Here is a 6051-nt window from a genome sequence, read left to right as displayed (position 1 = left end):
ACCAGGGTAGGGATGTTTTCAGTCATTATTTCTTCAAATACATTCTCGATCCCTTGCTTCTTCTCTTCTCCTTCTGGTATTCCTATGATGTGAATGTTGTTGTGCTTGATGTTGTCCCACAGGTCTCTTAAAGTATTTTCATTGTTTTTTATTCTTTTTTCTTTTTGTTGTTGCAACTGGGTGATTTCTGCTATTTTGTCTTCTAAATCACTGATCCGATCTTCTGTTTCATCTAATTTACTCGTGATTCCTTCGAGTGTGTTCTTCATTTCAGTTATTGAATTCTTTAGTTCTAACGGGTTGTTTTTTTATGATTTCTTTATCCTTAATGTCCTCACTAAGTTTCTTAAAGATTCTTATCATCAGTGTTCTAAACTCTGTCTCTGAAAGGTTGGATACCTCTGTTTCATTTAGTTCCGTTTCTTGAGGTTTCTTCTGATCTTTTACTTGGGACATGTTTTTTTGTTTCTTCATTCTGGCTGTTGCTCTGTGATTGCTTTGATGTATTAGATAAATCATGTATGCTTCTCAATCATTGCTGGGTGGTCTTGTAGTATGTGTCCTTTATATTCAGATTGCACAGTCTCTCTATTCTCCTGTACTGTGTGTTTAAAATGTGTCACTGTTGAAGTTTCACTTTAATTGCTTTTGACTTGTCAGAGGATGGGATTGACCCTAAGACTGATTAGCTGGGAGAATTAGCTCTATTCACAGTGTATGAGATGCTGTGTGGAATTTGGTCTCCTCAGAGGAGGCTTGGCCATTGTGGGTTCTTGTGCCCATGGGAAATGTTCTTCAACAGTGCCACTTGTAGGTTCAACCAGGTAGTACTCTGGTTTTGTCTAACATTGGCCTCTGGGTGTATTGGTTCTGGCGTCTCTTGGGCAGGGCTCCCACTCAGAGCTGTTTCAGACCTTCCTGTTCTCAGTCCATAGCTACCTGGTAGGTGCCTCAAGGCTGTATGCAGTTGGCTGTTGCCTGTGCTGGACCTGGGGTCATGTAAGGATGGTCTCTGTGTGAACTGGCTGCCCCCTATATTGGTCCTGAGGCAGTATAAGAAAAGGCCCAGGGCCCCCATAGGCCTGTTGCCACCTGTCAGATGCTGTAAGGCCCACCTATTGAAAGAAACTCTTTAAGGGCGTGTGTCTGGATATCTGACCTCGTGTTGAGGGTGCCTCTGCGATGTGGCACTAGTTTGACAGGATGGAGTTCAAGTGAGTTATGTTATGTAATTGGTAGTTTTTAAGACATTAATGCAGATTCAGGTCTTACACCAATACTTGGCCTGTGACCCCCTTGTATAGCATCCCAAGGGCTCTATAGCCAGCCCCCACCTCACACTCACAGATTCAAGAAATCTGCTCCCACGTGGCTGTGGTGAAAGTTTGTGGTCACTGAACACCAAGAAGATGACCCCAGGGTTCTGTGGACCACCTTCTGTTGTAAAAAAACCTTTTCCACAGTTTGTGAGGGTGGGGTCAGTCACTCCAGCACTCCAATTACCCCTGGCAATGCAGCTATAATTAGGCAAGGTGGTGTTACAGGTTCATAAAGGCTGCAGTCAGTAGTTTCTACAAATTCAGTGTAGTCTCAGTTCCTGGACCAGTGCTAGGTCCACGTCCACTTCATAAAACAAAAACAAAGAAAGGCAACCCAATAACACCAAAAAACAAATACACTCCCACAAAAACTCGATAAGCAATGATCAGACAGGAGAAACAAAAGTATATAAAAGAAACACAAACACAAACACAAAAACAGGAGAACAAGACAGAAACACAGTGACCAAAGCAATATCCAGCCTGAGAAACAACAACAAAAACAAAACAGATGAAAGAAAAGAAGGAAAAAGAACAAAAAGATGAAAGAGAAAGAAAATAAAAATAACAATAATAGAAAAGAAAGGGGAAGAAAAAAAGAAAAAAAAGAAAAAAGAAAGGCTCTCTGCCCACTTTGATCTGCAGACCAGTTCTTCAGCTACAGAGAAAAGTTTCAGTCATCATTTCTTCAAATAGATTCTCAATCCCTTGCTTTCTCTCTTCTCCTTCTGGTACCCCTAAGATGAGAATGTTGTTAAACTGGATGTTGTCCCAGACGTCTCTTAAACTATCCTCATATTTTTGGATTCTTTTTTCTTTTTGCTGTTCCAATTGGTGTTTTCTGCTACCTTGTCTTCCAAATTGCTGATTCAATCCTCTGCTTCATCTAGTCTGCTGGTGATTCCTTCTAGTGCATTCTTCATTTCAGTTATTGTATTCTTCATTTCTGACTGGTTCTTTTATGTGTTTCTATGTCCTTTGTTATGCCTGCTGTCTTTCTGTTGAAGTTCTCACTAAGTTCCTTGAGTATCTTTATAACCATTGTTTTGCACTCTGTCTCTGGTAGTTTGCTTGCCTCTGTTTTGTTTAGATCTTTTTCTGGAGTTTTCTCTTGTTCTTTCTTTTGGGACATATTTTTTTGTTTCCTCATTTTGGCTGCCTCTCTGTGTTTGTTTCTATGTGTTACATAGAGCTGCTATGTCTCCCAGTCTTGGTTGTGTGGCCTTAAATAGTAGGGGTCCTGTGAGGCCCAGTGGCACAGTATCCTTGGTCACCTGAGCTGGGTGCTCCAGGAGTGTCCCTTGTGTGTACCCTCCTTTTATAGTTGAGCCTTGATTGCTATTGGCATGTCAGTGGGTGTTATTGACCCTCAGGCTGATTGGCTGTGGGGTTTGGCCACGTCAACATCTTACAGGCTGCTTTGCTGGGGGGCTTACCACCCCAGCAAGCTCTGGTACTTACTGAGACTGCCCTTTGTGTGTGCCATTGTCGGACTAATTGGGTGGTACTCTGTTGTGGCCTGAGCCAACCTCCAAGTATGTTGGTTCTGGGGCATCTTTGGAGGGGCTCTGGTGCAGGCCCAGGTCAGCCACTGCCTATTACTGGCTGGGGACTACCTGGTAGGAGCTAATAAGTGATCCACAGTTGGTCGCTGCCTGTGCTGTACCTGGAGGTGCACAGGAGAGGCCACACTGAGAACGGAGGCCAGTTACCACCAGTACTGGGTCTGGGGTTGTTTTGCAAAAAGCTAGGACACTCCAAGGCTTGCTACCACCTGCTGGCCCCAGTAAGGTTCATTATGAAAGTTGGGTCATTATGAGGCTGGGTCTCAGTGAGTCAGCAGGATGGAGCTGTGGAGCTCACTAGGCCAATCAGATTCAGATTTGGACTGTGGGGGTGGGCTCAACACAGGAAAAATGGTGACTACCACAGGCTGCATGGGAGGAGGAGCTTACCCAGGGAAAACGGGGACTGTTCCTCCGTTCTCATCCCAAAGTTACACAACTCAGTTTCTCCCCATAAGTTTTCAATGCCCCTGGAGTCATTGTCCCTCCACTGGAGCCCAGGGTGAGTGCGTATGCAGGCCCTTTAAGAGAATAACTGGTTTTCCCAAAGCCCTTTGTCACACACAGACTGTCGAATCCCCACTGTTTTTCACAGCCAGAAGTTCTGGGGGTTCCTCTTCCTGGCACCAGTACTTTGGGCTGGGGAGCCTGGCGTGTGGGGTTTGGGGTCCCTTGCTCCTTTGTGGGAAACCTCTGTGGCTGAGATAGCTCTCCTGATTTTCAACTGCCACAGGTGGGTGTGGGACCAGCTGGTTTCGCGTCTCAGTCCCTCCTACCAGTCTCCATGTGGCTTCTTCTTTATATCCTTATTTATAAAACTTTTCTTCAGCTTGATTTCAGATGGTTCTCCAGATTGATTGTTCTATAATTTAGTTGTAATTTTGACGTGTTCATGGGATGAGGCAAGCACAGAGTTTATCTACTCCACCATCTTGGATCTCCTTTCTTTTTTCTTTTAAAAATTTTATTAGGGAATTGGGGGAGGGGAACAGACAAGTTGCTGTCCTTTTGTTCTTCAGTCTAGTTGTGGAGGACATCGCTTCACTGGTCCATGTTGGTATTATCATTGTGCTCTTCCCGGGTGAGGCAATCACTCTCCGGCCATTGGACAGCCACTCATGGCAGCTCAGGGCAGCTCATGCCAGCTGCTGGCCAGCCCCACTGCAGCCTACTCATGGCAGCCCAGCTCCAGGTCGAGTTGTTGCTCACCATCTTAGCTGTAGAGGGCTCAGCTTCACTGGCCCTCATGTGGGATCCGAACCGGGGCCCTGCTGCTCACAGCTGGCGTCCCAAGCCAACTCTTAACCAACGCGCCACTCGGTTGGCCCCTGGATCTCCTCTTCTTTCAATCTCTGATATTTTGCCCTTTGAATATGATATGCCTCGGTGTAGCTTTTTGGCTTTTATCTGTTTGATGTTCTCTGAGCTTCCTTGAATATGTGCTTTGGTGTCTAATATTAATTTTTGGAAATTTTTAATCATTATTGCTTCAAATATTTCTTCTGTTCCTTTCTTTTTTTCTTCTTATTTTTTGTATTCCCATGACATGTATATTATACTTTTTATAGTTGTCCTGTAGTTCTTGGATATTTTTTTTTCTTTTAAGGTTTTTTTCTGTTTACTTTTCAGTTTTGGAGGTTTCTATTGAGATATCTCCAAGATTGGCGATTCCTTCCTCAGCTGTTTCCAATCTGCTAATAAACACACCAGAGACAATCTTCATTTCTATCACAGTGCTTTTGATTTCCAGCATTTCCTTTGGATTTTTTTTTAGAATTTCCATCTCTCTGATTATCTTACTCATTTGTTCTTGCATATTGCTTACTTTTTCATTAGAGCCCTTAGCATATTTAATCACAGTTGTTTTAAATTTCTGGTCTTATAATACCAATATTCCTGCCACATTTGAGTCTTATTCTAATGCTTTGTCTCTTCAAACTGTTTTTTTTCCCTGTTATTATGCCTTGTAACTTTTTTTTCATTGAAAGCCAGACTTGATGTACTAGATAAAAAGAATGTCATACTAGTTCCCACAGGAGGCTCCCATTCATGGGTTTCTGCTCCAGTAAGTTGTGGCTCTGTATATGCCTTATCTGCCTGCCTGTCTCTCCAATTTTAGAGGCAGTGGTTTGCCCCAGGACCTCAATTTTCTGAGGGACCTAAGAAGAGTTGTTGATATTCAGTTTGTTTAGCTTTTTATCTTGTTACAAAGATGTGAGCAGTGATTTCCAAGCTCCTTACATGCTAGGTTGGAAACTGGAAGTCTGATATCCATTTGTTTTAACACATTTTCTTACAAATATAATTCTTTGTCCACTGAATAACCTTTTCATCTTTTTTAAAAAAAATCAGTTGATCACAGGTGTGTGGGCCTATTTTGAGACTTTATTCTGTTCCATTGATCCATATGTTTTGTCTCAATACCATATTCTATTGATCACTGTAACTGTATAGTAAGTCTTGAAATCAAACAATGTAAGTCCTCCAAATTTGTTCTTTTTCAAATTTGTTTTGGTATTATAGGTCCTTTTTTTTTCAAATAATTTTTAGAATCAACCTGTCAATTTCTGATTTTTAAAAAAGTCTGCTCTAATTTTTCATTGGCTTGTAGTTTTCTTGTAATATTTTTTCTTGTTGTTGGTACCAGGGCAATTCTGACCTTATGGAAAAATTGGGAAGTGTTTTATTCTCATCTATAATTTGAAAGAGTTTATGTTTGATTGGTATTATTTTATATGTAAATGTTTGATAAAATTCTCCATGAAGTTATATGGGCCTGGAATTACCTTGATGGGAAAATTTTATTAATTTCTATAATAGATATCAAACTATTTGTTTTCTGTTTCTTCTTGTGTCAATTTTGGTAATTTGTGTTTTTCAAAGAATTTGATTATTTCATTTAAGTTGCTAAACTTATTATCTCAAAGCTGTTCATAATATTCTTTTATTATTTTTTTCAACATCCGTAAGATATGTGATGAACCCATGTTGATTCCTGATATTGGTAATTTATGTTGTTTTTTCTTGGTCAATTTAGCTAAAGGTTTATTGATTTTTATTGATCTTTTCAAAAGCATAATCTATTGATTTCACTGAGTTCCTCTAGCATATATTCATTTTCTCATTCACCAATTTTTGCCCTTTATTATTTACTTGTTTCTACTACT

Source organism: Hipposideros armiger, unplaced genomic scaffold, assembly GCF_001890085.2.
Source record: "Hipposideros armiger isolate ML-2016 unplaced genomic scaffold, ASM189008v1 scaffold_652, whole genome shotgun sequence".
Taxonomy (NCBI): Eukaryota; Metazoa; Chordata; class Mammalia; order Chiroptera; family Hipposideridae; genus Hipposideros; species Hipposideros armiger.
Note: the sequence above shows the minus strand (reverse complement) of the source record.